This window comes from Phaenicophaeus curvirostris, chromosome 8, assembly GCF_032191515.1.
Source record: "Phaenicophaeus curvirostris isolate KB17595 chromosome 8, BPBGC_Pcur_1.0, whole genome shotgun sequence".
NCBI lineage: Eukaryota > Metazoa > Chordata > Aves > Cuculiformes > Cuculidae > Phaenicophaeus > Phaenicophaeus curvirostris.
In genome coordinates, this window is record NC_091399.1 from 41120533 (window position 1) to 41135399 (window position 14867).

The window sequence follows — 14867 nt, forward strand, 5'->3', positions numbered from 1 at the left end:
TGGGGGACGCCAAGTACAAAGATTGTCCCTCTTCCCAGCAGGAGATACATTTTCAGGAGAGCATGAGGGCACAGCTACAGAAAACGATCTGTTTCTGCTGAAGTATTTGAAAAGGCTTACAGTAGCTGCCCTAGTTGAAATGCTATCCTCCATGATCGGAAGAGGGAATCTTCTGAAACGTGGCCTGTCCCACATGGCACCTCCACTGCGCATCTTGCTGTTAAACCATACCTGCCTTAGAACATTTTGCCAGTATTCTTTATCAGGTATTATTCTTCCACTCCTTGAGATCTGTGGTAATCAAATATAAAGTGACTAAAAAGAACAGAAAACAGACTAAAGTATGTTTTCAAACAGAGTAGCACCTCTGCTTTCTGTCGTGGTGCTGGAGCTCACCTTCCCAGCACAAAACTGTAGTTTCTTTGACTGCATGGAGCCCACCAGCCAAACAAGAGCAGGAGAGAAGCAGTCATGTTTTCTAACAACTGAGGGCTCAGCCTTACTCTTCACGGGCCATCGCCCAAGTCAGTGAAGGGTAATTAAACACTCGCCTTCCCACTGTGTGAGGGTTGCATCTGCCTGTGCTAACCAGCATCACACCTAGGAGTGCATAGGTATTTTTTAAAATATTCAGCACATTCACCTTTACCAAATCCTTCAGTTTTCCATTAAACACTTTTGAAAAATAACATTGAAGCTATTTAAACTGCTAATAGAGTCAAAGATGCTTAGATCTCACAGTTTAAAAAAAAAACCAAGAGAATCAATATGAGTCTGTATATTTGCAAACTGAAAGATCTTGCAGAGAAAAAATCCAGTAAGCAAAAAGAAATACAGACCAAAAAACATAAAACATTCTAAATTTATCAAAACACCTCCATGAAAGATCTTCTTCTGCCTGGATGTGAAATGCAAGCAGATTGACAAGCATTCTCACATCACCAGAACAGTACAGTAATACAGTGCCACATGTAACTTCTTACTGGAAATGCATTTACTGAGCAGAAGCTCAGGGCTAAGCCAAAGCTCTCCAATGTTTAGATACATCATCAATCCATGTCAGCCACTCTTCGCAGTTTCAGGCAGACAGGCATTATGACTGCTGCATTACAGAAGCTGCAGTGGAAGCATAAGCTTGATATTCCATGGAGTATGGCCTCCATATTGACTCTTAGCACATTCCTTCTTGTGTGGAATCATCGTTCACCAGCAGCCCCCATGGCAGCACTTTGAGAGCCCCAGGTGGCCCTTGGACCTTGTCATCCTGAAACACGCTCAGTGTCAGGTGAAGCATTTCCTCAGCTGCAACTACTGTCTTCAAAACTGCTTAGCACACAGAACTAAGCTCCGAGCTCTGGCTTTCTGTCATTCGGATTTCAGTAATGCAGCCTTAGGACGAAACAGTGTGACCAGCAGGTCCAGGGAGGTTATTCTCCCTCTGTATTCGGCACTGGTGAGACCGCTCCTCGAATCCTGTGTTCAGTTCTGGGCCCCTCACCACAAGAAGGATGTTGAGGCTCTGCAACGAGTCCAGAGAAGAGCAACGAAGCTGGTGAAGGGGCTGGAGAACAAGACTTAACGAGGAGTGGCTGAGAGAGCTGGGGTTGTTTAGCCTGGAGAAGAGGAGGCTGAGGGGAGACCTCATTGCTCTCTACAACTACCTGAAAGGAGGTTGTAGAGAGGAGGGTGATGGCCTCTTCTCCCAAGTGACAGGGGACAGGATGAGACAGAATGGCCTCAAGCTCCGCTAGGGGAGGTTCAGGCTGCACATCAAAAATTTTTTTCATGGAAAGGGTCATTGGGCACTGGCAGAGGCTGCCCAGGGAGGTTGTTGAGTCACCATCCCTGGAGGTGTTTAAAAGACGGCTGGATGAGGTGCTGAGGGGCATGGTTTAGTGACTGATGGGAACGGTTGGACTCAACGATCCTGTGGGTCTTTTCCAACCTTGTGATTCTGTTATCTAGATGACCTACGGTAGGTAATAATGCAGCAGAAAATGCCTGGATTAAACAAACCTGCCCTCAGTCTCAGTGTGATCGCATGGCTGTGATCTGGCACAGCATGATTTCACATTTGGCTAGCTGGTCAACTCCTCACCAACACATACCTCTAACAAACAAACAACAAATCCATTAGTGGTTTGATTTGTCCACTATTAGAGGAAACAAAGAACTCTCCTCTTTTTTTTTCTCAGAAAAGGAAACTTTTCAGTCTCACCAGTCCTGATCTCACAAGATGTCGTCTTATCCTGGCATTGCTGAAATATCCAACCAGGTGTTTGTCTGTAAGGCTATTGTAGGTTCCAATAAATCTGAAATAAAATCAATATAGATGCATATAATCCCTTTGATAGTCAAATTATTACAGCTTAAGTTATACATACTTACCCAATAGTTTGCTGCACAAAATGCTATCTTGATGAATCAAGCCCAACATTTTGTCAGATAAATGCTAATCAGACTATGTAAAAGCAAGATCTTACTGTCTGTGGAATGTTCCTATCAGAAACAACTGACTTCTACGTAAGATACAGCAGTTCAGCATTGACCAGCATCCCACCACTGAGGCACAGGGTCCATGAAAGCCCAGCTCTGAAAGTCTCCTCCAAGACCGACTCTCGCAACAGCCTCCTCAGGTGACCTTCACCAGGCCATCACCATATCATACAACATCTGGAGCTGGATTCCTGGCATGGACTCCAGCTCCCTTGCTACCCAGCCATGGGCTTTGTCAGAAGTGCAGTATATGGTACATCTCCAGGGAGGGGGATGTCCCATAACTCCTGCACCACTGCACTGCCCTACCATGCACCTCATGCTCCCCTTCCTCCTCCCGCCTCCCAACTCGTGGTAGGCATGGCAGTGATAGAGCTTCTGGCAGCTTGCGCAAAGACCTATAATAATAACTTGGCTTGGGAGGGATCTTCAGAAGCCACCTAATCCAGATCCCAGCTCCAGACAGATCACTTATACAACTTTATCTCTACAAAAGAATTTTCCTGCAGTCTTCATAGCCAGCTCTGAGCCATTATTGTCTGGTCTCTAACACCAAAAAAATTGCTTTCTTCCATCTACTCAGGTTAACAGAAACTGCTAGCACCAAAATATATTTTCAAGACAGAACACTGTTTCCGTGTTATTTTCACTGCCTTGAAAGTTAGCAGACATGTTATTAACTTGGATGCAAATTCTGCTCTGATGAAGGGACTATTTATTTGTTTTTTTAGCCGAAGCCTCCTTCTGTATCCACATTTCCAACCTTTTATTTTAACAGCTATTTCCCCTTCTTTAATGTTCCCTCCATCAGAGGGAGTGTACATCAAATTTGCCACTTCAAACACCTATACAGAAAACTAGGTTGCTTCAATTGCAGATGTCAAAAAATAGGCTTAAATATAACCTTCTGTTTTGAACAATTTTCTCAATTGGGATTCAGCTACGTATCTGTTACAATGTTGTCTGGCTAACCACTAATTTGCTCATGAACAAAAAAGCCTGCCTCAAAAAGCATTTCTCCATTTGGCCTTTACACAAATAGAACTCACAAACAACTCAGGAAAACCAATCTACAACAGCAACATTAGGAACCATCCTAAACCATTTCAGGGACCATTTATGTGAACACAACAGTGACTCCAGGCTATTATTTAAACAGACAGACAAGAATGTTTATCCCACAAACATATTGATAAATTCAATTGCACAAAACTTGTGCAGGGCAAGATTCATAACTTCCATGGTATATACAGGCCAGGAAGCCTACGGTACGGCATTACGGTTTTGCTGGCTGGCCCCACATGGCTATAGTTTGAAGTGCAACTTGCATTGATGAGAACAATTTTGCTCTCTAAATACAGTTACTGTGTTACATTTTTACATTTTTACATTTTTACATTTACTTTATTACCTTTTACCAAAAATCAGCAGATCTGCTCTGTGTAGCCTATTTCCTCAAACTCAATAAAATCCAAACACGCTCTGCAGGAAAGCAAAGAGTTTGTGCCAAAGTTGGGGCAGCAAGCAGACTCCTGTGTCTGCAGGAATCCCATCACTATTGCTCCAGCCCTCAGCCAGCTACCACCTCTTCACCACCTCGGCCTTTCTGTGGAGAGCACGCTTTGCACTGGCAGGACCGAAGAAAGTCCCCCTCCAGACCCAGGTGTCAGAAAAGAGGCAAGTGATGAAGGATCTCTCTTGAGAACCCAGGTCTTCCTGGGTTAGAAAGCACAGACACCGGGCAACCCATCGCTCAGTTCGGTACCAGTCTGCACAGCTCAGAGCCAAGGACCCAAGGCTTTTGCCACACCATGCTCTCAAGATTTTAACGAGACTGACTAGCCAGTAGCACAACAGCTCTGAAGGGCTGCTCAGTCTAAAAGAGTCCTGGGACTAGGCAGTCGTAGCGGCCAGCGTGGCTGGGCTACACTACCTGCTGCCAATCTTTGCCCCTCAAAACACCCCTCATGTTATGCAAAAGTCCTTTTCTGTATTTGGAGCAATAAACATGGGTCCAATATGAAATGCAAGAACCTCTCGAGTATTTTCCAGTTCCCATGCTAAAATACTCAGGATTGTCTTTAATGCATACACTGAGCAATCCAAAGTGAACAAACTGCATCTCTCTTCTCTTTATTGGTGAAAATCCGCCAAATCAACAAACATAGAGACCCTGATCATGTAGATTGTCAGAGTAAGGCCCTCCCCTGCTCCACACAAGAAATGCCTTGCACCTCTGGAATGCCAACAGAGCTACAACTTCCTAGCTGCCAAAGATCAGAGCTTCAAAAAATTGAACCCAAGATATGAGAGTTAAACACAAAACCAGAAGCATCCGTAACTAGCAGATACCTTTTTTAAGAGTTCTTAGCACAACCTTATCGTACGTCACCCTCTGGAAAGAGGACAAACAACAAAATACATTTCAGTCAGCTGAAGTTTTTAATAGTCTAGATCCATTCACGTTGTTAAATGCACACACTCAGCCACACATTGCATAGTGTTCAGCCTGACCTTCAGGCTCTCTGGGCAGGAAATATTTTAATTACACAACAAGAGATTGATCTCTCTGGTTTTCTTTGGCTTTAAATTTAAATGCCACTGTACCTCTCTTGCCTGTCTTTCAATGGGACGATTCATGAAAAATGTCTATTATTAGGCCAGGGCACCACACACAACAGCATGTTCAGGGGAAGAAAGAACAATTTGATTAAAAAAAAATTTAAAAAAAGCAAGGAGATCATGAATTTACAGGAATTTTATCTGGGGTTTCACAATAATCGCCCAAGTAGCCTACCAACAATAAATTAAACTTTAAACAAACAATTTAGCTTACCTTGTTATGCACGTTGATCAAATACCGGCACTATAGCAACTGTTCTACATTACTTTTTAAAACCATTTGCATTTGAAACCATCAGATTACATCAATTATGCTAAATGTTGACTTACAGTACGCCCTGGCAGTTGCATACAGAGGCAGAGGAGAAACTCAATCCAACTCCTCTTCATTTACTCCCTTCCATCTAATATTTCATGGACCATGTAACTAGTCAAAACACAATTCCCACCTGAGTACGGTGACACAGCAACTTTAGTTTCAAAGACAACTCTGCACACATTTTCTCATTTAAATTATGAACAGGCTGGTCTTTAAAAATGCTGAATTAAACTCAAAGTTCAGAGAGTATTGGGGAAAACGAGGAAATGTTTTGGGCCTGAAACAAAACCCAGGAAACCACTGGAAAGAATGGAAGGGCATCCACTAGGCTTTGGCAGAGCCTGACTTCCCAGAGACACCCAAGCTCTCTGCCCAGGTGAATGCCTCAGTTGCCTAGAAGAGCAGCACAAGCAGAGCCTCACTGAACACCCGGGCACTGGCTCAAGCTTGGGTTCAAACTGTGTGCAGAAGCAGCATCTAGCCCTGCAAGTCTGTGCCCACTAGCAGCTGCTGCCCAGTTTCTGCTCATGCTGACTGACTGGTTCATCCTCCCTGTCAGACTTTAGGCAAGTGCAGCCGGAGCGGGCCATGCTGACACCTGTCCCAAGTCCCCCTGGAGTATCCCACTGACACCAAAGAGTTAGACCGACTCGGCACTCCAGAGGATGAGGTGCAGGTGCAATTCCCAGCCCAAGGGCAGCCAGGGCGAGTTACCAAACCAGGTAACTTCCTTCCCCCAGGCACCAAGGAAGTCTACCAAATACCATCATGCGCATGGAGCACATGTTCTCTCTGGACACCCTGAAGAACTTAGTACATGAAGGGAGTTCCCCACCCGCTGGCACAAGGAGGGGACCCTGGGAGGCAGATGCATCCCATTCCCAGGTCTGTCTCTGCTTTATGTGGGCATCTTGACCTCCCACCCTTTGAGACCAGCAGCATGCCAGGTGCTCACTCACCCTTCGGTACCATCTGCGCTCCTAGGTAACACCTTAACTGCCTGTTCATGAAAACAAACTGCTGTTGCTAGAGACAACTCTGCTTTTCTCCCAAAAGTAATAAATTAATAAAGCCAAGTACAAGGACACAAATCAACACACAGAACGGAGGCACAAACCAAAAAAGCCACAATTTGTTCTGCTTTAAAAGAATGTATTGAGGGCCAAAGTAAACCAATTATCAGCCCAAAGCCCCGCAGAAGGAATTACGTCTGCAGTGGCAGGGAGTCCAGCTGTGCAGATGACTAAGTACACAAAACAAAAAATACACCAGAGCCAGTGACTAGGATTTTAGTAAATTAAGGAAGTGTCCACTTAGAACTCTGTATTATACCAGATTTTCATTGCATTATCATTACCATTACTATTTATTAACAGTATCTGGTTTTGATCTGCTTACAGCGCAACGCACTGCGTGCAGAGCTTGTGCTGTGTATCAAAAGGATCTTTAAAACCGCTCTTATTCATTTGAAAGGACTAAGTCACAGTAGGCATCCAGCATCAGTTTTGTAAAGCACATGTTCACAGTTAATAATTTACAGTGCAATTAAATCAGTGACCGTTCACCAAAGAAATAATCTAAGAGAGCATCAAAGCTCTAGTTATTGATCGGTAGAGTCACAGGGAATTACAGCTCCCATGTTTTACATGATCACTGGAGTTCGTTGCTCCTTCAATCAAGCAAAGAGTCCTGCCCTAACGGAGACCATTCCTCGCTTTAACAAGCTAATGGATCTGGCATTGCTTCTGCTGGGGACATAAACAAGAAAGGCTCAGCCAGCCTCCAGACAGAACAAATTCAAACACAGACTGTCAGTTAAGAACCCCACAAGGCAAGGCCCCTGCCCAACATGTTCCATTTGGGAGCAAAGACTCCTCCCAGGAGACTTTCCAGACACCTGGCCACTGCCTGCAATACCCTCCCTAAGGAAACTCTTCAGCCACCATTAAGTACATCCCATTTCAAAAAACAATGCCGTCAGGGTCTCCACAGAGGAAAGCAGATGGTGGCAAAGTGATTTTCTGCAGGACTGGAATATGACACGAAGTCCTGAAGGTCAGGACATTGTGAATTTTAGCTGGGAATAGCTCAACAGGCACATGTGGGCCTAAGATTCCAAAGACAGCATAGTTCCATCACAGAGGATGGGATTTTGCCATCAACCCACCAGTACAGGCATTTAGAAGACAACTGCTGGCATTGCCACACAACTCAACATAAATGCTTGTTCCGTTTGGTGCCTCCAAGCTTGAGCCAAGTGAATACGGCCAGTGACTACACTGCACTTGGATTCCTCTCTCTGTGAAAGAGGACCAGAAGATGAAAAGCCAGGAAAACAATCCCCAGTCTCCGCAAAAAGAGGATCTTGCTTTGTAGGGTGGCAGGGTTGTAACACTTGCGAACTGACTTTTCCAACTACAGCCTTAGGCCGTGGCCCTTTTCAAAATATGGGGAGCTGCTGCTGTGCAGCTGGGTCACTGGCAGACCCTCAGCTGCACCACCTTTGGACTTGAGGCACAGCTCTGGCTTCTGTATTTTTTGATTTCAACCTCTGCTGCTGTGCTTATAAGAATAAGAAGCCACGCTGGAACCCAGCTACTGAACCAAACTTCATTGAAGTCAGTAGATGACTTGAAATCTGGATGGGGCTGTGCAGTCTAATGATAATTAATTGCATTATTTCAAGGTCACAAAACCCTGAAGCCCAGGTACAATCTTCCTCAGGTGATAACAAGGAAGGGGAAGGTCACAGTCTCTCCAAACCACACTGCATCTCTGCTTAAATAGTTGCACGTCCCCTCCAGCCTTGGCCAGCTGACCTCAATGAGACTACCAGTTGTTTGCCTCATGGACACACAGGCTACATTCACCTTTCACTTTTGTTTCAAAAGCTTCAAGCTGCTCTCTTTACTCTTTGCCTAACCTGAACTATTTCATGGCCAAACCACTGAAGATTCTTTGGCCAGATACTCCGTGAAAATTACTTTATTTTATGAATACTTTGCCCCAGGGCATGGTCAATGACCTCAAAGGCAGCCAGAGATCTAACAAGCAGACAGAAATGAGCTTACTCTGCCTGCACCCAAAGGCAGTCACGAAGCTCTGGAACACAGACAGTGGCTCGCCCAGCACTGCCCAAAGGCTACACAGGACCCTTAGGAAGTTTAACATGGCCAGGTGAAAGTCCTACACCCAGGAACGAACAACCCTGTGCTACAAACAGCACAAGCTGGAGACAGACAGGCTGGACGTAGCTCTACTGGAAAGGATCAGCCAGTCCTGGGGACACAAGCTGGATGAGGTGAGTCAGCCACAGCACCGGGCAGCGAGGACGGCCAGCAGCATCCTGAGCTGAAATAAGAGGAGCACAGCTGGCAGGAGGGAAGCGATTGTCCCCTTTCCTTGTCACCCACTAGACCCCATGTGCGTGGCTGCATCCAGGTTTGGGCCCTAGTGCACAGGAGCCGTGGATGCACTGAAGTGAGCTCAAGGAGGCCACCAGGATGGTGGAGCTGGAGCACACGCCCTGTGAGGAGAGGCTGAAGGAGGAGAGGCTGCGCAGCCGGAGCAGGGGTCAGTCTGAATGAAGCAACTTGGTCTGATGTCAGCTGACCCCATGAGCAGACCAGACAAGAGATCTTCCTTGTCTTTTGCAGAGTGAATTATTTTGTGATCCTGTGGCTCATTTGACTGCTGTACTAAGCTAGCACTATTGAACGGCTCCCAGAGTGAGGAGCAGAGGCAAACCCCACATGTGGTGGCCTCTCCACTTCAGCAAGGTCTTTGCAAGTCACAGCTCTGCAATTTCCAGTGTTTTCCCTGTAAGGTAGAGATTGGAGCTATTCCTCAATACATCTGTGAAATAAATGCCATCAGCCACGGCAGAACTGTTTCCCCAAAACTGTTCTAACCAACTATCATCCCGACTCCAAAAGTGCCTTTCACGGTAACTAGAGGGAAACAATCTTCCAAGAATAAGGTTTTAAGTATTTTGTTTGGAGTCCTATATATTTCTGCATACAAGAAACACTCTTTTTTCCAAAGGCTTTTATACAAGCAAATCTTTCTACAGGTTCCAATCTTGAGCACAACTTGGCATGGAAACGGGAGCCAAAAGGCTCTTGTTCTGCTACCGATTTGTGACACGGCCGGGAGCAAGGGACTCGGTCGGTTCTTTACCCAGAGCATCGCTCAGCATACAGGACGTGCCAAATCACGTTACAGAGACGGGGACGTGCACAGGTCCTCAGGATCTGTAATTCGTGCCGCCTCGGGGCCGTGTGGATGCTCTGAACGCTCCAGCCCGCGGCTGCGAAGCCAGACACCGAGGAGGGGCACACCTGCCGCCAGCCCCTTCACGGACGGAGGGGATACAACGAATTCTCGGGGTCTTGGCCGGCGCTTTCGTTGTGAGGGGACAGGCGGCGCATCCCCCCCGCGCTGGACGCGGCGACACGGCGGTCCCCGAGTTCCCAAGGCTCGGAGCGGCGCGGCTCTACGCGGAGCCAGCCCCCGGCTGCACCCCCACCCTCCTTCCCCCCCAGGCTCTCGCTCCGCGTCCCGACAGAACCGGGCAAGCACGGCCCGGCCCCCGCTCCACTCACCCCGTCTGCGGAGCTCCCATCGCGGCGGCTCCCAGCGGCGCTATTGGCCGCGTCCCGAGCGTCGCTAGGACACAGCGGGGAGGGGCGGGGTTGCCAGGGCCGCCCCCCAACCCCCCGGCGGCGGCCGCCTGTGACGCCGACCCCGAGCTGGCAGGAGACGCTGCAACGGGCTCTTCCCCTGCAGTACCAGCGAGCTGCCAGGGTAAAGGAAGAGAAAGGCAAGGAGAAGGGAAGGATGAAGAAGGCCTTTGGGTACAATACACGCCTGTGAACTTAAAAACACAGTGGGAGATGAGAGGATGCTCGATTGTTTCAAATCATAGACTCATAGAATCACCGCGCTGGAAAAGACCCACCGGATCGTTGAGTCCAACCATTCCCGTCAATCACCAAACCATGCCCCTCAGCACCTCATCCACCCATCTTCTAAACACCTCCAGGGAAGGTGACTCAAGCCCCTCCCTGGGCAGCCTCTGCCAGTGCCCAATGACCCTTTCCGTGAAAATTTTTTCCTAATGTCCAACCTTAAACCTCCCCTGGTGCAGCTTGAGGCCATTCTGTCTCATCCTGTCCCCTGTCACTTGGGAGAAGAGGCCAGCACCCTCCTCTCTTCCTTTCAGGTAGTTGGAGAGAGCAATGAGGTCTCCCCTCAGCCTCCTCTTCTCCAGGCTAAACAAGCCCAGCTCTCTCAGCCGCTCCTCATAAGGCCTGTTCTCCAGCCCCCTCGCCAGATTAGTTGCTCAAATATCCATCCACATTTCCATTCTCTCAGCACAAATGACAGGAAAGCTCCAAAGGGTGCATTTCAGTGGCCTCCAGCTTGACTCTGATACAGGAGATATCATCATCCTTCCCCGCTCCTGTTTTTCCTCTGCATCACAGCGGTTCCTCTCAAGGCTGCAGCACAACTGAACTGAGAAGGCGAGGAAGAGCAGGGCCAGCCCTCCCTTGCTGATGAACCAGCTCCAAAACATTGAAGGACTTCAGCTGTCCTTCAATGGTCCTCTGTGCCATGATCCACCCACATGGAATACTGAATTGTCTCTTGTAAAAGAAGCAACTATCAAGAACATCAACATCTTCCAGACTTTTTTATCTTCCCAACCCTGCAATTAAAGTCTCATTAATTTATTGTATCCTGCTGGAACACACCAAGGCGGCAGGAACACATGCAGGGAACCACTCGGTTACAACGGAGAGGGGATACTTTTGAAGCACCATTTATTTTGGGCACAATGATATTAACGAACCACAGCTGCAATTCCACCCCTCTGTCTTTCAGAAATACACGTACCTGCCCTTTCCAGATGCTGCCATGGCTACACATGGCACACACAGATACACAGATAACATGTGGCAAGCGTGGAACCCCAAGCCCTGCCTGTCTGTGCGAAGTTGAGCACAACAGTGAGAGCCGGTGTAGCCTCTCCCACCACTCACAGCCCCATCACAGAGAGCACCACCATTCGCTGATTCAGACCCCTCCTCTGATTAAACTCAAAACCAGCCAACCTGACAGAATTATTCTGCCTAGTTTGTTTGTCTGCTATCCTTTTCCTCCATACTCTCCGCTCTGTGGAGGGGATGGCACGTTCTAAAAAGAGAGCTGGACCAAGGGATCTCTAGGTTGACAGACTCTGCAGATGGGTGCCCTGACAGACCAGACGCAGCTGAAGGATTAGTCAGAAATGTGACAAGCAACGTCTCCAAGAAGCTCAGCTGCAGCAGTTCCCAAGCCAAAGTGGTTCCCCCTCCAGTGACAAGAGTGTTCTGCTAACAACGAACACAGCACGGAACATCCGTGGACACTTTCAACCGTTCCCCCTGGCAGATTACAGTGAGAGCGGGTTTGCACTGAAATGCGAGGCTGGGGCTACTGGAACTAAGTTGTGGGCAAGCCCTGGCCCCCTCACCTTCAGCATGACAAGATCTCACAGCGCTGCACCTCCACCTACAGCCGCAGCCCAGGCTCATGTCTGCCACAGCACTGACAACACTGCCCTCTCATCCCTCACGCCCACCTCCTGCCCACAGTCCCAAAGAGCCACTGCATCTCCTTGTTCCTCCCTGTACCTTGTGGTCAGTGCTATGCTGTAATTTTTATTCACACTGCGTGTCCCAAAATGAAAACAACCCCTTCCATTTGTACCATACATCAGATATAGACCAAGAATTTAGATGCTCTATTGCATGTCTTCTTGGGGCCCCTCACTACAAGAAGGATGTTGCAGCTCTGGAGTGTGTCCGGAGAAGGGCAACGAAGCTGGTGAGGGGGGTGGAGAACAAGACTTACGAGGAGCAGCTGAGGGAACTGGGGTTGTTTAGCCTTGAGAAGAGGAGGCTGAGGGGAGACCTCTTCTCCCAAGTGACAGGGGACAGGACGAGAGGGAATGGCCTCAAACTCCACCAGGGGAGGTTCAGGCTGGACATCAGAAAAAAAAATTTTCACAGAAAGGGTCATTGGGCACTGGAACAGGCTGCCCAGGGAAGTGGTTGAGTCACCATCCCTGGAGGTGTTCAAAAGATGGGTGGATGAGGTGCTGAGGGGCATGGTTTAATGGTTGATGGGAATGGTTGGACTTGATGATTCTGTGGATCTTTTCCAAACTAGTGATTCTGTGATTCTGTGACACAGCTGTCTGAGTGCTGCGGGTTCAATGTGCTTAGCTTTGCCGGGAGAAGCCTGCAGCGTCAGAGAAACAGAAGAACTCCTCTGACACCTTCTGGTCAGGAGCCTGTAACAAACCCTGTCCTATGAACATCAGCAAATGCATTGACAGGGAAACTGCTCTCAATTTCATCTCTGAGCATTAGCTCCAGCACAGAGGCGGCATGAAGCAAGAAAGGAGTCACTGTAAACCATAAGCCTCTCATTCCTGTAACACCCTCTGAGCAAAGGACAAATTAAAAAGAACCACAGATTTTAAAACATACCGTGTATAAAGAAAATGTGTATTTTCATACACACATCATCATATCAACCATTAACTGCTATGCTTGACCTGCTATTTAGTACCTTCACATTAAGAGATGTTTTACTTTTTCTAACAGTGCTGCCAAGCAGAATCACAGATTCCCTACCTGCCATAATTTCACCAGAAGGAACAGGAATAATCAGCATCTTTTACCTTAATAATCAGTTAAACACTACCTACCCACATCATTTACACTAGGCTAATCATTCTTAAACCTTCAAATTCAGAGCAAGTGGGAATGCAGCTCCCTACTCATGTTGGAATTTTGACCTGCAGGGAAGCCAGCATCTGGCCACTGGGACATCCACACAGCCTCCAGCTGTGACAGATGCCAAACCTGTGACACTGGCAGGCAAGGACCACGCTACTGCACTCCTACAGCCAAGTTCGCATAATCCTTCTCTTCCCCAGCAACTACTTTCAAAAGCACTTACTAAAATATTAGTTTGAAATACTTAACTCCAGAAACACTCCCATCTTTATCCCTGGCAAAAGCATCCATTTGATGCAATGGCTATAAGGTTTGTATGAACAAGGAACAGTTAAATGACTCCGTATAATAGCAGAAGGACCTCACATTTACATTTGCACAGAAGAAACAGCACTGTGATCTGCCTGCTATAGAAGACGGAGCTCAAGTAGTTTACCAAACCAATTACACACATCTTGAAAGAAATGAGGACTTAACTCAGTCACCCAGCATATTCCTTTAGACCTATGTTTAATAGCTATAATATCTTAGTATTATCCCCCCCCATCAGAAATTCAAACACTTTCTTAATTCCTGCTGGGAAAAATAGGTAGAGCTTTTTAGAGGTGCGTATATTTATGCTATGTTAGAAAATTTACTCACCTGTAAGTTTAAATTATCACTTGAGTAGCAATCCCAAACATGGCATTAAAAGAGACGCTTTCATACCTGAAAAAGGCTGATATTGCAAGTCTGAATCGGTGACTTGGAGCGCTCTCCTCTCTACTGAGAGGTTAATGCAAAACACCAGAGATGCACTTCCACAGGGACAAGCTTGGTGCTGGACAATGTCTTCCTTACATGACTTAACTTCCATTAGAAGAACATTCCTTTCCTCTTTGACACTGAGACCTTGCTCTTTCACCACCAATACTAACTGAATTAGTTCCGTAAGCCTCCCTGTAAAATACTCTTCTCTCACCTTAATATTTTAACAGGGGATGACAAACCTAGGGGAGAAATCCAGACATTTCAAAAGATTTTGCCAATTATTTTCTTAGTTGGGATTAAGCAAAACATCAGTAGAAATTAATGCCGTCTCAGAAAAAAAAAAAAAAATCACAGCTTCAAAGAAGGTAGTGCAATGCCTGAGGAAACTACACTTGGATTCAGAGAACATGTGCTGATTTGTGATAGTATGACAGTAAACAAATCTAAACCAAACGTTAAAAAACAAGTTTCGCAGACAAAAATGCCTCTATATTGAAATTTATGGTCAGTAAGGACTCACTTTTCCTCAGAGGAACAGAAGTTCTCCTTGAAGTTGAGAAAACTCATCTGCAAGTGATGACTTCATGACTCATTAGAGAATTGGATCATTAAAAGGAAGTGCCTGTAATACCAAACATTTTGAGTGTAAAAACTGTCAACACAAAGAAATTGTTCTTCCTTAACTGCATTGTATTTGGATATGGACAACAATGTATCCACATTCATTTATGAACTAACACAATTCTCAGCACCAATGAAAGCTGTTCAGCCTTTCTCTTCTCCTCACTTTAGCCACAGATTCAGGTGACTTTAAATTTAATAAAGTTTGCAGGAAGAATTTAAATCCTCGCTACCCAGCTACTTACCATCAAGGAATTAGCTGTTTCTCC

At 46.6% G+C, this 14867-nt stretch overlaps 1 long non-coding RNA gene across 1 annotated transcript; it reads right to left on the reverse strand.

Annotated features, from left to right (window-relative positions):
* Positions 1 to 246: 246 nt before the first annotated feature.
* LOC138723117 (uncharacterized) lies at positions 247 to 14590 on the reverse strand. The gene is made up of 3 exons (XR_011337812.1): positions 14498 to 14590; positions 2219 to 2312; positions 247 to 291 (listed from the first exon to the last, which is right to left on the reverse strand). It is a non-coding gene; the product is annotated as an uncharacterized lncRNA (long non-coding RNA).
* Positions 14591 to 14867: the final 277 nt, after the last annotated feature.